The following is a 22,460-nucleotide window of genomic DNA, read 5'->3' as shown; positions in this document are numbered from 1 at the left end:
ATAATATGACAGAGTATTTAAAATCTGGATTTTTTTAAAATCTGGATTTTATTGGGAGATTAGGAAATATGGTGCTTTAATGTAGCAGTTATTATTACTGTGTAAGAAGCCACCCAAAACAATAATCATTTTTTCCCCCCTTGTGGGTAAATAATTTGGGCTGGACTCAGCTGTATGCTCCTTTTGCTGACCTCTCTGGGTTTCACTCATGTGGCTACAGTCTGCCTTTCTACAGGACTGGATAGCATAAGAGGGCCTCACTGACATGTCTGATAGTTGACATTGACATTGGTTATTGGTGATTGTCCAGGGGTCTTAGTTGGGACAACTCCTCTCTGCCTCATGTTGTCTCTTAACTTCTAATTGATGATACTGGGCTTCTTTATGGTGATCTTAGGGTAGCATTTCAAGAGGGCAAGAAGTAAAGCTGCAAAATTTCTTGTTGTGTAGGATGATGATGTGCATATAAGGATTAGGAGTATTATCATGGCTTTCTTTGTAAACAATCTACCATAAACACTTAAAGAGGCATTTAGATTCTTAACTAAAATTCTACAGAATATCCCACCCTTTTTGATAACTGTGGAGAGAAGATGTTGTAAACATGAAAAAGGGAATATTCTATTTCTGTGGAAGATGAAATATGGAGATATGTGATTCTAGATAGAATAAAGACTGGGCTAGAAATAAATATGTATCTTACTGTCCATTTTTCAACATAGAATATTCATGAAAAATGTCTTTTTCCAGAAAGCTAAGATTTTCCATTTCTTCTCTGAGTACATACCTGTAAAATAGAGCTCCTGATTTTCCTCTTTATCTTCTTTCTTCTTAATAGCTTAACAAAATACTGTTCTTCCTTTTCTCTTCATCTCTTGGTCTAGTTTTTCATGAAGCTAAACAAGCTTCTTTTACAGTTTCAGGATAAGCTTAAGATTTACTTTGTTCTTTTTTAAGTTAAAATTTTAATTTTAATTCCAGTGTAGCTAACATTTGGTGTTATATTAGTTTCAGGCATACAGTATAGCAATTCAGTAATTCTATACATTGCTTGGTGCTCATCATGATAAATCTACTCTTTAATCTCTATTTCTCTTTAATTACCTATTGACCCATTCTCCCTCCATCTCCTGTTACTATTTACTGTGAATAATTAAACATCAAAAACACTTCCATGAGACTTTGAAATAAAGAGGTGGCTTTTTGCCACTAATTATGTGATTTATTTTTTTAGTCACTCTTGGAAAATACCAATTGACATTTATTTATTGAGGTTCCATGGGGTAATTAATTTACTGTTTAATGATAACACCATGTTTTCATACTGAGAGGAAAAAATAAAACACCATTGAGAAAATCTTTTTGTTTTGGGTATGCTACACACTGACATGCCCTGTTCAGTGTGAACAAAAGGCTGTTTTTAAAACAGTGGTTTCAAGGAGACTTGATTGGAGATAAGGAGAGCTTGCAAACAAAGTAGAGTTTTATGCGGCTGAATTGAGGAATAAAGAAAGGAGGGAGAAGTAATGTTGAAAACTGTGGTAACAGGAAGTGGGAAGGATTCTGAATATGCTTTGATTGTAATTTCATTGAAATGGTGAGAGGCAGAGGTTGGGGGTGGGGATAAGTACATTTTATGTATCCTCTGCAACAAAATACATGCTTTAAAAATGCTTTTAGTTTTGAAGATGATTAAAGTAATTACTGTCCAAGTAAATACCTAATGTTGGTTTACAGATCTTGTCTCTTAGTCTCCGTACTGAAAAGCAATAGAAAAGTTGGCATCAGAAAGCTAGCATTCTGTGTTTGAGATGAGAAACTGAGAAGCCAGCTAGCTCCTTTCTTTACTTGGAATATATGAAACACTGAATCCTTCATTTTATTACCTTGTAGTTTTTAAGAAAAGTATTTAAGAAAGATTAGAAACTGGAAAACTTGATAAAATTTAACTTTCTGGCACAAGCAGCATTAAGTCATTGTTGCAGTCTTAGAAATGGCTTATTTGGAATCATTTATTATGTTTGATGAACTCAATGAAAATCATGACAGGAGCACCCTTTTTATTTCCTTGCTGTTCCTTAATGATATTTACTGTTTGCACAGTGATCATTCAATTTCCAGAGATGCTCACCACCTTCTCCTGCTGATTAAATTCCTGTTTGGTTTCACTGCCAAGTCTGTTGGATTAAATTAACAAGTTCTGTTTGCTTTAGTGGGAATGACCTGCACCAACCTTCAGCTTGTACAAAATAATAATCTCTTCAATGATATATTGATTCAGTGCTCTTTATCTTCTTTTAAAGAAATGTGCAGTGAAAATGTTATCTTCAGCTTGCTGGAATTTGCAGGCCTGCGTTGCTTATTATAGTATATTGGAGACCTTGATCTTCCACATCTAATAACTCCTTTCTTTGGCTGTTTTTAATGATTCTTGTTCTTCTAAAGGATCACCAAATCTTGATTACTCTGAGGAAGAACTTTAACATGATCTTTTAGTCTATAAAATGTCCCACTCTTGAAAATTATCTATATCAAAGGGCCAATTAAGGAAGATTAAAACCTTTCCTTTTTAAAAGTAAATCCAATTTTTATTGAATTGCTTTCTTCCATCCCTCTTTTATTTGCTTTATAGCTAGCAGCTAAGAAGTATTGAGAAGTTTTTGAAGAAAATGAATTAAAATTTTTGATATAAAAAGATTTGAAAGTATAACAAGATTTTATAAATTTTACATGGAGCCTAAGCCATTGCAAGCATTACAGCAAGCAGTAGAAAATTAAAATGACGTTCTCTGAATTTCAATTAAAAAAGAATGGCAAGGGAAGAATAAGGAATAGGGGCAAAGGAAAGAAGAGAGTAGTGTGGGGAAAACAACCCACAGTTACCATTTATTTTAGGAATTAGGCTCTGGCACACTGTTTGTGTATATATGTATTTTAAAGATTTTATTTATTTATTCATGAGAGACACAAAGAGAGAGAGAGGCAGAGACATAGACAGAGGGAGAAGCAGGCCCCATGCAGGAAGCCCGATGTGGGACTCTATCCTGGGACTGCAGGATCATGTCCAGACGCTCAACTGCTGAGCCACCCAGACATCCCAGTTTGTGTATATTTTTGAATTTATTAACGATCTGCCCCCTCCCTCACATTATTTCCTTTTCACAGATAAGGTAAGTGAGGAGCAAAGAGATTCAGTAATTTGCACATAGTGCACAAACTGGGATCTACCATTTTACCTAACATTAATTTCACTCAAAAGCTTATTCCCTTCTTAACAAAACATACTCTACCTTTCAGAAGTAATCACTTCCAAATTCTCAGCTCTGTTTTCTACTTTCTACCCAAAAACTTACCCCATGATTCTGCCTACCAACATGATAAACAAGTAAAAACATGGGTTATCAAATGAAACCTTGTTCCCACAGAGGTTCTTGCTTACCATATTCATTTTTTAATCTGTTTTATTCTTTTCATGTAGTTCAGTGAGATTCAACTCTCTGTTGTTGGTGAAAAGTGGAAAAAACCACTCAGGGAGCCTCCCTTAGCACTAAGGACCTCAAGGAAGCCAGCCTGGGAGGGAACCTGGCGTGGGAGCCATGCCCCTACTGCTCTGTCATCCAGTTTCAGCTCCCAAGTGTGAGCATCTAGTTGAGGCGAGTGTGCTTCTGAGGGGTGCTTTTTTGTACAGCATCACTCCTTACCACAAGCCAGGGGTCTTAGTGGGAGAATCTGTGCCAATGTAGGAAGAAACCTGGCTGATTTGGATTTACTGAGAGATTACATTTGTAGGCTGTACCTAATGGGCAACTAAAGGCATTGTAAAGGATAGCTGTGACCACATTAGCTTCTCACCTTGTGTGTGATGGAGGACCTGTTATCCTCATCTACCCTGGCCTTTCCACCCACTTCTCCACTGCTTCAGTGTCACCCTCGGAGCACATTTTTGGATAAGGCAACTTCCCTCACAGCCTTTAACAATTGGCCTGTCTTTCTGAGGTTCTGCTACATGTTTAGTGACCAGTGAACAAGTTTTCCATCTCTGTTGGCATCCATAGACTTCTTTTTCTCCCCCTGTTTGGAGGACTGTTTTTGTTAGTTCCAGAGAAAGTTCTTTTTTTTTTTTTTTTGAGATTTTATTCATCTATTCATGAGAGACACAGAGAGAGAGAGAGAGGCAGAGACATAGGCAGAGGGAGAAAGAGACTCCCTGTGGAGAGCCCGATGTAGGACTCGATTCCAGGACCCCGAGATCACAATCTGAGCCAAAGGCAGATGCTCAACCACTAAGCCATCCAGGCATCTCCAGTTTCAGAGACACTTCTACCCCTTCCTTCAAATTTCTCTTGGCTTTGTTGGTCCTACTTTCTTTAAAGAATCCATGGTACATATCTTCCCTAAGGCAAGGAAGCACAGTCTCTTTGAGATGGGGAAGAGAAAGGAGAAAAAAAAAATGAAGGAACAAACTTCAGATTTCAAAAAGTTGCCTGCTATAGTATTAGGGTCAATTGCAATGTTTCCTCATCCTCACTGGAGTGTCCTGGGCTCAATATTGCTGTTTCTTGTTTGGCATCACACAGAATGAATAAAAACCCAAGAGAGATGGTGTTCTTCCCTGGTATCAGTTTTCAGGAGGCTTCTGTATAAAATTTAGTTGAGTCAAAATCAGTTCCCAGGGGATAAAACTGATGGCAAGTTGTGGCATAGGTTTTAGTAGGAGGCAAGCAAGGGATTTTGAGAAAGTGGTAATTAGGCCATGGGATATCCTTTTTTTCTGTCCCTCTGACATGGCTCTAGAACTTTTGTGATATCTTCTTAATCAATTTGTGGTGATTGTCTGGAATGGATTTGAAGACCTGGATTTACCTTTGATTTGTTAAATTTCTATTATTGCCTATTCCTGGCTATATTATTAATAACCTCTCAGTCCTTTCATTTTCCTTTTTAAAAATAAGAGCTTCATACTCATGCATAGTGAGAGAGTGCTGTGGTTATTAGGCTAACATTTTTCTAAGGCCCGTTTTATTAGTATTCTTCTACTATCCCTCAGGTTATCTACAAAAGAATTTTCAGTCATTCAGCCTTTCTATTGTACTTGAACATAGGTCTTGAGAGTATTTCTTTTTTTTTTCCCACAAGTAAGTAGTATTTTTCACTGCCATTTTCAGTGACACCGCGTCAATATCAAAGAAATGATTTCCAAGTAGTTGTGCATAAGTTGAAGTTTCCAATTGATCTTTGCAGTTCTTTTCTTGCAAGTTGAGGCTGAGAAGCAAACGAACAGAAGAGTTGTAATTGAAACGGAAGCCAAGTGAAGTGGAAGGCAAAAGGGGGCTTGTAACTGGGGCTGTATTCTAACCGATTGATCTGGGACTGACACTGACGAAGGACAACATTCTGCAGGAAAGAGTGATGAGGTAACTAGCTATTACTCAGATAGCAGTGTTTTTGTACTTTATCGCTGTCTGTGAGCAGTGATAAGAGTTGGGGCGACCTTCCAAACGATGCCATAGCATTTGTAGTGATTGCTAGGCCTTGAACAAGCTTTATTATGGGGTGGCTATTCATCTCTTCAGAGAGAACTAAAATATAGCTGGACGATGTCCTATGATTAACTTTTGGTGAGGGGCTTCCACATTAAAGCAAAGCAAAAAAGGAAAGAAAAGAAAAAAAATGGCCCAATGTATGCAATTATCGAAAGGAGCTATAATGTGTTTTGTTTTTCTTTCTTAAGAGGAGAGATTGAGTATCAGAATTTGGAGATGATGTAATAGACTGTAATGGTTTAGATTTCTATACAAATGATTATTTCTTACCTGTTTTGGGACACGAGCTTTCCACTGGTACTTTGGTATAAGGTCAATGGCAAATGCCAAAAAAGCTATTAAAACTTCTATTCTGGCGATGCTAGCCGGGATGGGCAGATGGATTCATTAACATTAGACCCTTTTTCTCTTTATTATTCCTAGCTGCCTTTGCTAGAACATTTTAGTCTCAGCTATTTCTCTCCTTTTCTTGCTGTAATAATTTTTCTCCCTTTTTCCCTGGTTGTTTGACATGTTCATTTGTCTTGGGAATTATGTTGCTTATTTCTGCTCAACTATGAATTTTACTATTTCTACCATACAGTAAGTTTCATATACTTTACCTTATATTTTAAGCAAGAAACTAGTGACTACTTAATAGTAGTATGAGCACTATGTTCCTCATATTGAATATATTTTAGATACTTCAGATATGTGATTTAGTGAAAGGTAGACAGGGAATATTTTTTAGTGAAACTGAGCACAAATATATTTCCGATGTATTTCATGAATTTGTCGATAGATATGAATTATAATTCTGTCTCCTCATTTTTAAGTCTGTATGTATTTGGGTTTATGTGACACTTCACAGGAAGCAGAGTGTGAAGTGAATAAACAATAATATCTTTAGGGACTCCATGCCTGGAAAGGTGGCAGAAGATGGTATGGTGCTACATGGAGGTATCCACACAGTGGAAGCTACTACTCTAACCAGATGTAACTTTCTTCACAAAAATAAGTTTACAATCTCCATTCTATCTTGTTAGTGCTAGAAAAACGTTGTAGAAAGGATATCATGATTATAAAGCATAGATACCTTTGGAGCCTTCAATCTACAGAGGCAGAGAGTTTTAGCGGCATGCAGTCTACAGAGTGTTAATGAGCATGGAAGGATGTAAGTTATGGATAAGTTCCTTGAATTTCTCCTTCATGCTTACAAAGCCTGTGGCTTGACCTGCTCTATCTCCTCCCCTTTTAGGCTTTTCACAGTGGGTTATGTTGACAGGTCAGTATTTGATATTTTGTGATAGAGAATTGGGGGGAAAAAGGGAAAGGGAAAAAAGCTTTGTTTTAGGGCAAGAGTAGGTTGGGAGCATAATTATTACATGAGAGCAGAAGTGGAAGAGGAAAATGGTGATAAAACAAGGTGTTGCTAAGACTATCTTTTTTTTTCCACCACATTTGAGAAATACAAATAAAATATCTGCGATGCCTGGGTAGCTCAGCGGTTAAGCGGTTGGGCTCAGGGCGTGATCCCGGAGTCCTGGGATCAAGCCCCACATTGGGCTCCCTGCATGGAGCCTGCTTCTCTCTCTGCCTGTTTCTCTGCCTCTCTCTCTCTCTCTCTCTCTGTCTCTGTGAATAAATAAAAAAATCTTTCAAAAATCTGTTATTTTCATTTGAAATCACTTGTGTTTACATGAGTTGTATTCTGTAAAGATGAGCCCTGTGTTCTGCACTATGTGGGTCAAAGCATAAGCATGTGTGTGTTACAGTTATGATGGTATGAACATTCAAGACGAAGAAGACCTGGACCAGACAGCTGCATGGCTTAAACCATAATAGTTCATTATTTTCACCATTTAGAGGGCGGAAGCTTGAGGCCAGTATTGGTAAGTTAATATCTGTCTACCTTGTGCCACAGGCAATTGACATGACAGTGCTGGCAATCCTAAATAATCCTGCAAGAAAACAGAAAACTGATTCAACAGTGCAAAGTTTAAAAAATTAATTGCAAAAGTAAAATGCTCAGTATAAAAACCTAGCCAATGTCAAACACAGAGTAAAGATTTCCTTTACTTTACTCTAACTTTTCAGAATCATTGCTGCAGTTACCTGCTTCATGTGCAGAACAAAGTATACGGTATAATTCCATTTTCATGTAGCCAAACCCTAAAACTATGCTTACTTGTACCGTATAGGCAAAAGTGATCTAAAGGAAAGTAGTCTTTTATGTATGTAATTTGTGCTTGAGATAGCTTTTGATTGTGAATAATCTAGTTGGAATGTGAAATAGGTTTTACTTGAGTGCTTCTTCCTAAAATTTAAAAATCATGAGTCAAGAAACCAGAAACCACACTGGGTATTTCAACAAAGGGAATTCAATCTAGGGAACTGGTTAAATAAAACTGAAAGAGTAAAATGGGGAAGCTCAGTAATAATACAATGTAGAAAGTAGCTACATTCCTAAGGCTAGGGGGACAAAAAAAGAAGATAGGATTTTCAGAAGCTATGAGTACATACTCTGTAAACTGGGCCTCAGATTACTGAAGAGAAGTCATCACCTGGCTACTGCAGGTTTTCTGTGAAGTGTACAATGAAGCCAGTTCTAGGAATGCCAATGGCAGCTGAAGGGCCAGTGCTAGACAACAAAAATAGGAACAGAAAGGAATAATTTCCTCTCCTCTTCTCCTGCACCCCAGTCTCCTCCCAAAGTGTACTACTGGATGCACCTGACAGGGAGCAAGCTGACAAAGGACAAAGTTAGTTTTCAGCATCTTGGCCTTATAATCACCAGAGTATAGAATGATAGATTTGGAGCTGGGCCATAAGAGCTTCATAACCAGAACAATACTTATGATTATTTAAAGGTATTTCTGAATTTTGAGTTTTTGACCTTGGGTCATAGCTGAGATCTGAGACTAGTCCTTATTGGTAGTCAAAACAGAATACCACAGACTGGGAGGATGAGACAACAGAAATGTATTTCATCACAGTTCTGGAGGTGAGAAGTCTAAGATCATGGTGCCAGCATAAGTTATTTCTGATGCAGGCTCTCTTCCTGGCTTATAGATGGCTGCCTTCTCACTGATCCTCATATGGCCTCCCCTTTGTGATATGAGAAGAAACAGAGTTCCTGGTGTCTCTCCTCATAAGGACACAGATCCTATCTGATCAGCTTTTCCCTATCCCCACCTCACCACTCCATGACCTCATTTAACCTTAATTACTTCCTTAATGTTGCCATCTCCAAATACAGCTATGCTGGGGGTTAGGGTTTCAACATATGAGGCTTAGGAAGACATAAACATTTAGTCCACAACATGGATGAATTTTGCTTCTTTGATATTCTCAGCGTATGTTCTAGTTACCTCAGTTCCTTCATTTGTAAAGGTCAAGAGAAACACTAAAGAGTACCTGAGAGCTAATGATAAAGGTTATATCCCCTGCAATTAATTTCTTTACTGATAACTGCAGTGCTTGATCTTAATTTTTCTCGAGAGTAGTCTAATCTTACTTTGATTTTTATAACTGAATTTAAGTAAAACTTAAAGGTAAATTCATCTTTAGCTATATACCATTCTCTTAGCATGTGGTGTAATTTTACAGAAAACATTTTAGCTTAGTATTTTAAAAATCATTGCAAGTTTTGTTGTATCTTACTTTTCCCTCTCACTGAGTCTCCAGGGGACAAATAGGTATTTGCATGGAGTACAAAGGAATATTATATTTCTCCAGGCATTTTTTTTCTTTTAAGTATTTGACTTGATGGTTTAGAATCATAGGACTAACACCTGCACTACATTGTAAAAGTAGATCAGCCCCATTCCAGAGATGTGAAGAGGTAGTTGACGTTCTTCTTTAGCCATCACACTCTAATAAGAAATTATTGTGAGTGGAGCAAAAACTATATTCTGAATTTTATTTGAACATTGCTTTGATACTTAGTCTATATTAGAGTATAAATTCAAATTGCTTGCTGTGTTTTAACTTGTGAGGCTTATAAGTATGCCCAGGGGTTATTTAACACAATGCATAAATGAACTATGATTTAAATAAGTGCGCTAAAATGCTTGGTTTTCTATTCTCTACTGGGGAGAGTAAATTGATCACTGGAGAGTACAGTGAGTAGAATATCTACTAGAACCAAGGAATTCTCAAATTCACATTTTAATTGAATAATATCCGAAGATAGTATTCTTCTAAGAAAAGGAGAATTGACTGAAATCTCAATAGTCATGCTGTGAGCATGACTATTTTCCAACTTGATATTCTCTGAACCTACTGAAAGAGGAGATTGAAACTGAAATTTTTTCTTATCAAAGTTACTATTTTTGTACACGAAAGTGCTACTTAATAATAATAATTGGCAAAATAAAGTGTGCCTGGCATAGTACATGTCAGAGACTATGCTGAGAAGTGGGATTTTAAGAAGAAGAATGAAATAATAATCAGGGGTTTGTAATATATGAACTATATACATATATCCTCAGATATGCTTAGAGTAGGATGGTGGGACTACTGAGATAATAGGAGGATGTGCTTGTTCAAGAACAGAGGTGATACAGTGGAGGGAATGATTAACTAAGACTCTTTGGGGGTAGAAAGTCCAGAAAAGGGCTTAACAGAAGATATGATGCCCAAGATCATCTGTCGACACTCAGTACCTATTTTCTCCTCTTCAAAGACCCTATATCTTTACAGGAGTTTGAAGGCTAAAAACTATCATGAGGTACTCTAGAGCAAAATTTGCAAAGCAGGGCGGAATAGTCATTTTTCCTTCAGCAGTGATGGCAGCTGAGGTAGAAGGATCCTGCAAACATTCTTTTTTCTTACAGTGACAGACTCCTTATTTCACTGTCAAGTCATCAACCTTGGCTGTGGGGGCAGCTGTGTCATTGGCAGTACTTGTAGCTTTCTGACCTCTGACTGTCAGCAGCAGCTTCCAAGTTCTGGATTATGCCTGCCATGTTGTGACCTGAAAGCTTATTGGTGGCCCCTGACTTGTGTTCCTCTAGTCCTTTCAACAGTCAGTTGTTGGTATTTCATTCCCTGCATTAAGTGCCTTCCTGTCTGACATATCCAGAGTGGCTTCTACTTCCCACAGTGAACCCTGCCTGATACAAAGGATTTGGAAGGTGAATGGGAGCTCACCAAGTGAACAAAGGAAGAAAGGCCCATCCTACTCTAAGCAAACAGGATGCTGAAAATAATGGAGGAGGGAAGCATGAACAGTATGGTATGTGAATATGAATCAAAGTAAGTCATTACTGCTGGAGTGTGAGGAGGTAGGAGAGATAGAGTTGAGGTTGGTGCATTGAAAAGGAAATAAAAAAAAGTAAGAAGGAAAGAGGTTATGTAATGAGTTGTATGGTTTTCTAAAGCTGGCATTGGGGAGCTGTTGAACTAATTTAACTAGGGAGTGGTTCTGTGAAGGTTATATTTTTAGGTAGCCCATTCTTATGACTCTATGGAGGATGACCGGGAGGAAAGTGGTTCAAAAAGTAGAGAAGACCCAGGGAAGCGTACAGAGTAAGAGATTATCAAAGAGAAAATTCTATTCGGGTTTAGATCTTTGAGTTAAATTGCTATTGTTTTTTAATGGAAAATATTCTTAAGAAAATGCATTGTGCTAGTTTTCCATTTTAGAAAGAATTAAATTTCAAAAAAAGAGAAAGAATTAAGGCTTCAGAGAATCATTTTTCTTTTTCATGCTCAGGGTATGTATCCTTCCTTTCTTTGTATCCACAAGAATCTTCAGCCTTATATATTTTAGATTTTTTGGGAGAATATGTCAAGAGGAGAAAGAACTACTGATCTGTGTAGGAAGGGGATATTTTTGTCTTCCCTTGACGTTTGCATCAATTTAAATGGAAATTTCTTTTTAAAGCATAAATACATTTATCCCCAACTTCCTTCTTGTGAGTTATTGTAGCACAGGGTGGGAAGAAGCAAGACAATAACAAAAGAAGTGGGGACGCTGGGAAAGGAGGCATTTGGCAGGAAGAATCCAGGTTGGCACAGTTAGTCCCAGGCACACAAAGCTACTGCTAAGCTGTTGGGGGAAACTGTGAAGGCTGCTTCCTTTGCTCACTCCACATCTTCTCTTCAGTTTTTCCACACAGTAGTCTTGGAAGTGAGCCTCTGATTTCTTCAACCTAGCCCAAGAGAAGCTGAACGAACAACACAGAACACCAGGACACCTAATGTTTGCAAAAAAAGATGTGAAAACTATGGATGTCTTTAAGCAGGCAAACAAAGCGAGGAAACATTTTTCTTTTTATAGAATTAGACTCTGATGTGATTCAAACTTCCAAAAAGGAGGCAGTAGAAACTAGTTTATTTTTGTACGTGCCTTAGTCCACAGTAGCTGCTATAACAAAATTCCAAAGACTAGGTGGCTTGTAAACAACAGAAATGTATTTCTCACAATTGTTGAGAATGGAAGTCTGAGATCAGGGTGACAGCATGGTCGAGTTCTGGTGAGAGCTCTCTTCCAGGCTGCAGACTGCCAACTTTACATTGTATCCTCACATGTACAGAGCAGAGATTAGAAGCTAATTCTCTTCTGACTCTGCTGAGGGTTTCCCATTCACCGGGGCTTCTTCTTCATCACCTCATCTAATCATAATTACCTCCCCAAAGCCCTACCTCCTAATAACATCACATGGTAGGCAGGGTTTCAACATAAGAATTTTGGAGGGGACACAAATATTCCATCTATAGTAATAGGTCTCTGATGTACCTTTGCCAGAGATGGGGCTTGAAGAAAGGAGAATATTTTTTCTTCTTTATGGGCATGACCTATCCGGCCTTTTGCTCTCTAACAGAATTATTTGCCAATGGACATTTGCCTATAAATGGGCAACTCTACATATAAACTAAAATATCATACTGATGTATTTTCTAGATAAACTTCATTTATGAATAATCCATGGTTTGTCAATTAAAGACCTCCCCAAAGAATCATTTAAAAAATAAGTGTATTTATGCTATGGAATAAAAATCATTCATAGTTTTCTCCACTACCAACTTAAGCATAAAGGAATATTTAAGAATAATTATTGGATTGTGGGGTTCTGGTCTTAATTTTTTAGTCCCTTCTAACTAAGGCTGGGGAACTCCTTGGCTATATTGGCCCCTTCTGTTATTATTATTTAGCTTTCCTGGCCACCCTTTGTGAGCCCTGTTGGTCTTTGAAAGAATGCTTATTTATGAGATCTTTGGAAATTAGGATCAGAGTTTTTGTTCTCATTCATAAAGTTGAAGGAGGCTCTGTATTTACTTGATGTAGCCTTATTTGACCTGTTTTTGCTGACAACTTCACAATCAATGCATTTTTGGGACTGGAAGTTCTCTGTCTCTTTAATCATGCTTTTTGAGAAATGTCAACTCCTGGAGGAATTATTTCCTTTTTCACACTGGAGCTTGTTGGAAATGTGCTTTTTCCCTCTCTGTTCTGTGACCTCTCAGATCTTCAATGTCCCTGTATTGCTCTTTCATTATCGACAATGGCAAGAGAGATGTAGCTCTTGGGTTTTTAGCTTTATAATTCATATGTCAGATTATCAATAAGTGCTGAGCTATACCAACCTAGGAGGTTCTGTTTAACCACTTTATGGTTACTTTTGTGCAAGCCATAATCCTTTATGCAGACAACTCACTATTTCTAAATCATTGCACTTTACTTCCTCCCTGCTTGATCATACAGTTCCTTCTGCCTAAAATGCCTTTGAACTTTCTTACTTGTCACACTGCTACCCATCCTTTGAAATCAAGTTAAAAGGGCTCTTTCTCTGTGAGGCCTTTTCCAGTAACTCCAGATTTAAGTGATCCCATCCTCCTTTGAAAACCAGATCTCTTAATTTTCATGTGTTGATGATATTCTAAACTATAATTTTCAATTGCTTGCCTTACGCTGTTATCTCATATAAATATATCTGATTTTGTCTCTAAAAAGATTTGAAGTAGTTACATCTCTTATCCTGTAGACAAGATTCTTATATAAAATTGTGTCAATTATCATAACAGATGAATCCCGACATCAAAACAGTTGAATATAACTGATTTTTTTTCTCACTCTTGATAACACTTCAGTGTGGTCCCTGACAGGTATCCTTCTATATGGTGATGGAGCAGCCAGACTCTTTCCATCTTGGGGTACTGCCGTCTTCAGCATGTGGCTTCCGAGGATGCCATCTAAGGTAAGAGAGCATAGAGAGGCCATATATGCTTCTTAACTAGGTTGGCACAGAAGAGTTCACTTCTCTTCTGTTTACATTCTATAGTCACCTGACCATAGTTAGATGCTAAGAAATACCAGGAAATAAAACATCTAGCTAGAAGACATTTCCCTAGACCCTATGGGGTAGGAACACAGATCCTTGGTGAACAAGTAGCTCTGCCACAACGTCTTAGGTCTCTACAGCTCCCTTACCCATGGGAGGTGCTTGATATATGTTTGCAAGAAAGAAAGAAATAAAGAAAGAGAGAGAGAGAGAGAGAGAAAAGAAAGAAAGAAGGAAGAAGAAAGAAGAAAGAAAGAAAGAAAGAAAGAAAGAAAGAAACTCAAAAAGGAAGGAAGGGAGGGAATATTGTGTCCCAAGACAAGGGTAAAGACAATTAGAAAATGTGAGCCAGAAGTTACCATGTGTTTTATGGCTACTGGTTGTAATAGTTCACAAACTTAAGGTGGGTAGGAGAGTAGCTGTTTGCCCTAAGGGAAGAATCATCAGTTTGGGATTTATCTATGTTCTTTAATCAGGTCTTGTTCCAAAGGTCACAGATTATTCTACAGAAATAGTGATGAATATTTATGAAAATATATGTTCTTCTTTTTTTTCCTAAGTATATTTTATCATTTCAGTGCTTTAAAAATTATTTATTTGCCCCAAGAACATTCTCGAAGGTGTATTTCTATTTTAGAAAATAATTGTTCTTACTGTTGGACAAACATCCATTTGTTCTAATGATTAAAGAAGTGTTCTATTACCTTGGGAATGACTCCGATTTTTAAGACCCAGGGATAGAATCACATGATTTCTAAGACAATGAAGTGTGTTGGTTTTTTTCCCCCATAGGAAAGATTCATTGGTACTGCTTTTGCTATTTTTTTCCTATCAAGAGACAATAGATAGGGTATCTATTCAAAAGCATATAATGTTATAAAGTGACAAGATGTCAAATGCACAGGCCAAGGGAGACTATCTCTTAATGCAACACATTTTTTGGGAAAATGCTAGCATCTATTAAATTGTACAAGTGAACAAAATTGATAGCTGTTAAAAAAATTAAAGCACCAGCCATGGTCTGTTTAGAGTCAATGGGGAAGACAAAACACTTTAGATCTGAACTTCCACTTCATTTTATATGTGTGTTTACTCAGGAATTGTTATGCCTTATCACTTTTATTGTTCTTTTATCACAGCTGTGTGAAAAATTACAGTTGGAGCAGTGTTCATGTTTTTACGAAAATACATTTTATTTCATGCTACAAAGCAGATCACTACCGTTTGGACTTTTATTATTAGGACTGCACAACTCCCTCCACTTTTGCTGTATTGGTATTTCTGTGAAAAAAAATCTCGTTTTATTTATGTGTTTGTTTTTATTCTGTGATTGCTTTAGCTAAGCAGAGGTGCATCTCAGAAGAACTTGCGCTAAGTTAAAAAATTGGACAAATAAAACCTTAGTACCCAACACTGACTATAAATTCCATGCCACAAACATTGCACCGAAAATGAAGGTAAAGTTCAAAGAGGATTATTTCCACAGAGGTTGATAAGAAGGGACCTTTACATGGTGACTTAACCACTCACATTCTTGAAACTGAGAGTGATATTATGATATTATTTCATTTTTCTGGAGATCAGGTGAACTGTTAGAAAGCATGATCTCAGTGAAAACCTGGCGGAACAGAGCTTCTCCTGGAACCTTGTATAAACTTGAAGGGATGGGGCTTCTAGCTGTGTCAAAAATACAGCTATAGGTCTATATTATTAATATATATCTCTCTCTTGGAGAGAGAACAGAGTTGGCTTCCTCACCCCTGTAGTTGCAGAGGTGTTTGCTCATGCAGGTTAGTTAGCTGGACTGAGGACCACCATCAGTGTGTGGGAATATCACTGTAGCTCGTTTACCCCATTCGGCATGGAGAGGGCTGCTGCTGTTTTCCTTTACCAAGTCCTCCTGCTTGCCACCGTGCTGGGAAAACAACTGTAATACAACATGTAAACACTTTACAGTTTCATATTTGAAGTTAATTTCTCTTTGCCTTGTGGTAATCCACCAATCTGCAAACATGAACAGGCATGTGCCAGGGGAAAGTGAAAAACCGTGTGTGAGGTACTGAACTGGAAGCTTGCAAGTGTGAACATCACCAGGGAACATGCCCGGGCTGCTTTGCAAAAATGTTAGTTCCTGCCTTACTCTTCAACCAAGTTCCCTAGTGTTTGGAGGCACAGGAACATGGATAAACATATGGAATGGGCAAGGCTTTTTCTGCCACCCCAGTTGTTTAACTTTCTTTGGACTGTCTGAGCGTCAAGTCAGGAATGAGAATGGGAAAAAGGCAGAGCACCGGACCTGGGATTGGGGCTTTCTTGGAATCTGTGATCCCAAGTCACAAAGACTCTAGGTACTGTCGCCCTCACCTAGCACTCCAGATGCCCACCATCAAATCATCAATTTTTTGATACCTCTTTCCTGTCTTAGCTAGTCTACGAGCACCACATCTGATAAATTTCTTGACAGTAGGGGATACTGTCCTGCTACCCTGACTCAGTTAGAAAATGGAGTCAAATTCTAAACCAGAGCTCCTTGGGATTTCCTAGAAGCACTAACTCCAAAGCCAAGGCAGGCACTTAACTCTAAACCATTAGAGATTTTTAAGTTCTCTGCCATATTTATAGGGCATCTATTTCATTATCAAGCATTTCTTGGGCACCAAAACAAATAAGACTGGTCAGTAAGAATATATACCACATATAAGGAATTTTGAGACTCTGTGGTTATTTATAACTATTGTAGTTCCAAGTCCAAAACCATAAACATTTCAGAGCATTCAGGCATAGTCTAATGACTGTGATCAAACAGAACAGTCAGGCTGGGACACTTGCAACACAAATTTGATTGTTCTCTAAGGCCAGAGGAAGTAATACAGCCTAAGGCCATTTAGGAAATCATAGTAGCAGATATAGATAGATAACTGAGGAAATCATCCTAAAGCATGAAATGCCTTGATTTACATAGGAAGAAGGGGAAAAACAAATTCTGCTTGCATTTCCAGCCCAGCTCTCTGGGACTTCCTTGCATCTAGAGAAAACACATTGCATCTGAGATCTGCTCTGCAGATTAGGGAGGGAAATTATGTACTCTGCCTCGAGGCTGCAAGCTGAACATTACAAATGGATGCATCTGGGCTGTGTTGGAAGAAGATACACTCAAAACTGTCCAAGGAGACAGAGAGAAGCCCATCTGTGTATAAAAGCCAGAATTGGGCGGCTTTTGCTTTTGTTGTAAAAATCCATTCTGTTCAAATCCCAGCTAATGAAAATGTGCATCTGTAAATAAAAAATAAATCAGGGGACTGTATTAATCCTGCAGCTGCTGTCCACTTAACTTTACTTAGAAAAAACAACTCAATTTTCTTGTCTGACTGTTCTTACTATTTAGTAGTGTGATGACAATTTGAGGGGGACAAAATAAGTATTGAAATCTCTTTATGCCTAACAACCTTGGAAATGAAAGAGCTAGGCAGTAGTTGTATGGTCATTCAATTTTGTAACTGCGTGGGTACTTGAGGTCTAGAGTCTGACACTACAAATCCCTTACCTGGCTGGTTAAACTTCTGTTTTATTTGCCCATGTTATTAATTAAATTGTTTCTCTAACCTAGGCCTGGCACTGTGCGTGGGTCAGCTGGGCAAAATTCCATGTTTTTTAACTGGAGAAGAATTTAGAAAGAATAAAAATTAACCCAAATTTTTCTCATACTTGCATTCCATGGTGACGAGAATGTTTGACTTTTAAATTGTTAGACTCTTCTTTTCTCTAGGAAGGATCATATACATTAGCTGGAATTATATAAACGTTAATTTACCTCATTGATCACAATCCACTGACTGGAAATGAGGCAAGACCACAATGAAAAAGATAAAATATTTCAGTTCTGATGAAGCAAGAGAAATGGTGCTTTCTTTAAAAGATCATCTCTCCTAGAAGTTTAGAAATTTTAAAGATCCTGGCATATAGGCCATTACAAGTATCACCATGGGATGAGGGCAGAGATAGATACAGCTTAGGATGTACAGATAGGATGTGTGGCTAGAGCACAGTAAAAGTGACGTTGAAGGTTTGTTCTTTGTATTTATAGGTCTCATTCTGCTTTTTGTTTGTTTGTTTATGCATTTGTTTTGTTTTTTAGATTCCATACGATGGAAATCATATGATATTTATATTTCTCAGTCTGACTTATTTCACTTAGCATAATACCTTCTAGGTCCATCGATGTTGTCACAACTAGAAAAAAAAATCATCCTTTTTATGGCTGCATAATATTCCATTGGATGCATGTATGCATGTGTGTGACACACATGTATATACATGTATATATAAATATGAATATATATATCTCACATCTTCTTTATCCATTTATCTATTGATGGATACTTGGATTACTTCCATATCTTGGTCATTATAAAGACTGCTACAGTAAACTTAGGGTATATATATATATATATTTTTTTTTTTTTTTTTTTTAAGATTTTATTTATTTACTCCTGAGAGACACAGAGAGAGAGAGAGAGGCAGAGGGAGAAGCAGGCTCCATGCAGGGAGCCCGACGTGGGACTCAATCCCAGGATTCCAGGATCACGCCCTGGACTGAAGGCGGCGCTAAACTGCTGAGCCACCTGGGCTGCCCAGGGTATACGTTTTTTTCAAATTATTGTTTTCATCTTCTTGGGTAAATACCCAGTAGTGGAATTATCAAATCATATGATATTTATATTTTTAACTTTTTGAGGAAACTTATTTCTACCTTGGCTTCCCCAGTTTACATTCCCACCAACAGTGGATAAGGAAGGGTTCCTTCTTAACCACATCTTTGTCAACACTTGCTTTTTCTTATCTTTTTGATTAGGTGACAGATGATGGCTACCCTTGTGGTGAGCATAGCATAATATACAGAGAAGAAAAATTGAATCACTTTGTTGTATACCTGAAACTAATGTAACATTATATGTCAACTACACTTAAATTTAAAAAAGTGACATTGAGATGCCTAGGTGGCTCAACGGTTGAGCATCTGCTTTCAGCTTGGGGTGTGATCCCGGTCTAGGGATCGAGTCCCACATTGAGCTCCCTGCAGGGCACCTGCTTCTCCCTCTGCCCATGTGTCTGCCTCTCTCTGTGTATCTCTCATGAATAAATAAATGAAATCTTAAAAATGTAACATTGTAGGAACAGTTTTATAGATAATTTCTCAAATCAAGAACAGAGTGTCTAATATAGAGCTAAAGAGATTATATCTTTGAAATACAGCAAAAATAAATGAAATTGTAGAGTTACTGAGCAACTTTTTGTTTGTTTGGATTTTGGCAATTTACTTATATATTAGTCTTACCATGTATTAATAATACTGTCTCTCTTAATAGGGAGGATTCTACTTGTTAACTTTTATTTTTTTTTATTTTTATTTTTTTTTTTACTTGTTAACTTTTAGAGGCAGATCCCAGTGGTAAATATTGACTATATCTTCTAATTTTTCAAGAGATAGACTTATTTATCCACATTTGGTTTTGATTGATACTTGCCAAATGCATCAAAGTGGAAGACTTTAAGCTCAATAAACAGTTCATGGCACTGAGGCAATATTTTCATTTACTTGTCTTTTAACATTTTCAAAATAGTCTCTTGTTGTAATGGCTCTTAAGGCACCTGGGTGGCTCTGTTGATTGAGCATCTGACTCTTTGATTTCAGCTCAGGTCATAATCTCATCATGAGATGAAGCCCAACTTGGGCTCTGTGCTCAGCAGGGAGTCTGCTTGAAATTTTCTCCCTCTCTCCCTCTGCCCCTTCCCTCTCTCTTCTTTCTGTGTTCTCTCTCTCTCTCTTTCAAATAAATAAACAAATCTTTAAAAAATGGCTCTTACAAGTGGCAATCCTCCCGGTTTGTAATCACTATGACTTGATGAGTTTGTTCTGGTGAAATTTTATGGTGGCTGGAGAAAAATCAGGTTTCTTTTAGTATCTCTTCTCTTAATTTCTTTACTTACAATTTTCAATTTCCCTAGAGATTTTTTAGAAAGAAAGTACATTCCCTTCCCTGTGCAAAATTGCTGTCTTGTTCCTTGATATCTCATTTTTCATGGTGACCACAGCTGAAATATTTTTTCTTCTTTGTTAAACCTGGTTGTCTCCACTGTGCCCATTGCTTTGTGAAACAATGAGATTGATGGCAGTATTTTGCATTCACCTGACTGTTCCTACCAATCTCTACCAATCCATTTTCATTTTAATGCTTTTCATGAAAGGCAAGCAGAGGAAATCAAATAAACTTGCATAATTCTGTTTTGAAATTCAGCTTATTATTCTCAGTTTGAAGGGTGGCAGCTAGACAACAGAGAGGCAGCTGGATGAGGTCCAGGGTTTGCTGGGTGCTGGTGAATTTTAAGGTATGGTTAATACTTTTCGATGGTCTCTTCCTAGATTTTATTTAATAATGATAATTAAATTTTAGCTAAGTACCTTGGATGATTGGCTTTGTTATTTTTCCTCATAAGAAAAAAAAACAAATGGTGTAGAATGGACTTGTGATTAATTGTATTATTTTCTCTTCAAAGATGGGAAAATAGTCTCATGTAAACATTCTTTTCCTCGCCATGCTACATTACTAAAATGCTGATGTTGGGCATTTGTAGTTGACTTAGGTATTGAGCACAAAAATTGTGCTGGGTTCTTTATGAATAAGCAGCATGATCCCTGTTGATCATCTAAGTGTTTATCTTTCCTACTATTAGAAGGCTCATTTTATACCCACTTTTATACACTAAATTGGGAGCTCTCAACACAGGACTGTTTTCAGAATCCTTGGAAAATAGCGCCTGCAGTGAAGCTTAGGTGCTAATGCTTTATTGGTCCAATCCAGGGCAATGGAGTGACAGAAAAGAGAAGTTAGGTGAAGAAGGAGGAAAACAAATAAAGGTGATGCATTAGTGAGCTATCCTTTGTTTTACAGAAAGCCACAGGTAGTCTTAGAGCCACACAAGAGGCCTCCTGTCAGGATGTTCAGAAGTACTTTACCCTCAAAAGGTCCACTATAGTAAAGCTAATTGTAGCAAAGCAAATTTATCTACTGGCTTTCACCCATCTCTTTTCTTTCCCTGGTTAAAGTAAACTCTATGGGGTGTTGACAGAGCTATATTTTTGGGTTTGTCACTAGATTGTGCAGCTAAGGAATCCAAATTCTATGTCCTGTAACTGGATACTTCATCTGAGTCAAAAGTGATTTGAAGGGACAGAGATTACAGGCTTTGCCAGCTGCTGACAGCTGAATCACACAGCTCTGGGTCTTTGAATTGGTGTACAAGGTGATGATGGTACAACAGGCTGAAGACCCAGGAGGTGGGTGACATGGAGAGAACCTGAGGATATGTATGTGATATATTTAATATGAGTATATTACATCATGAACTAGAGGGTATTATGCTAAGTGAAATAAGTCAGTCAGAGAAAGACAATTATCATATGATCTCACTCATATGTGGAATTTAAGATAAAAGAGAGGATCATAGAGGAGGAGAGGAAAAAATAAAACAAGAAGAAATCAGAGAGGGAGACAAATCATAAGGGGCTCTTAATCATTGGAAATAAACTGAGGGTCTCTGGAGGGGAGGAGTAGGAGGGTGAAGTGACTGGGTGATGGACATTAAGGAGGGCTCGTGATGTAATGAGCACTGGCTGTTATATAAGACTGATGAATCGGGATCCCTGGGTGGCGCAGCGGTTTGGCACCTGCCTTTGGCCCAGGGCGCGATCCTGGAGACCCGGGATCGAATCCCACGTCGGGCTCCCGGTGCATGGAGCCTGCTTCTCCCTCTGCCTATGTCTCTGCCTCTCTCTCTCTCTCTCTCTCTCTCTCTGTGTGACTATCATGAATAAATAAAAATTAAAAAAAAAGGAATGAACATTAAAAAAAAAAAAAGACTGATGAATCACTGACCTCTACCTCTGAATCCAATAGTACATTATATATTAATTGAATTTAAATAAAAAATTAAAAAAATATTGTGGGAAATAAACTAGATAGAGAAACATATAATGTAAAACATGTATTTACATTCAACAAATTCCTAAAAGATAAAAACTGCTATTTTGGAGGAAAAAAAAGAAAAAAAATAAGTGTGTTCCATCCTTATGTGTGATTCTTTGCTATATGCCCTGAAGAGAAGTTATTACTGCCTTCTACTACTGCTTACTTTGTATATTCATGTCTCCCTCAGCTTTCTTATTTACTTATTTATTTTTAATTTTTTTGTGTATTTTAGTTTTTCTAGGGTGGGCTAATACATCCTTTTCTTCTTCTGTTTTTTTTCTTTTTCTTTTCAGAAACAGAGAGTGCACTATGCCATAGCATAAAGAAAGTAATTGCTTGATTGAAAAAGTACCAAGTTGAGAGATACTATTCAATAATGTACAATGTCATTTTCAACAATTCAGTGAAGATATAGATGATTGTGTTACATTGATTTGCAATCTGGCATTGAGTATAAATGTTAATAATTTGATCATTCACAATTAATAAATGTGCTTTGAGATGGTTTAAACAAAAGAGTTAGAAAAATGATGAGCAATAATATGGGAATTTAGTCATTAGTGATATACCAAGACCCAAATTCTTGTAAAGGAAAAGATAAGATGATTTAGATGACTTGCTCC

The 22,460-nt window shown here is 37.5% G+C and overlaps 1 long non-coding RNA gene across 1 annotated transcript in view; it reads left to right on the top strand.

The window, feature by feature from the left end:
* Positions 1 to 22,237, top strand: part of LOC111098743 — a 48,380-nt gene extending 26,143 nt beyond the window's left edge. Inside the window, exons 3-4 of the long non-coding RNA XR_005369164.1 lie at positions 13,635 to 13,726; positions 22,131 to 22,237. This is a non-coding gene — a long non-coding RNA (uncharacterized LOC111098743). The remainder of the gene's footprint in view (positions 1 to 13,634; positions 13,727 to 22,130) is intronic.
* Positions 22,238 to 22,460: the final 223 nt, after the last annotated feature.

This window comes from Canis lupus, chromosome 14 (assembly GCF_011100685.1).
Source record: "Canis lupus familiaris isolate Mischka breed German Shepherd chromosome 14, alternate assembly UU_Cfam_GSD_1.0, whole genome shotgun sequence".
Classification (NCBI taxonomy): domain Eukaryota; kingdom Metazoa; phylum Chordata; class Mammalia; order Carnivora; family Canidae; genus Canis; species Canis lupus.
This window is presented reverse-complemented; position numbering and strand designations above follow the sequence as displayed.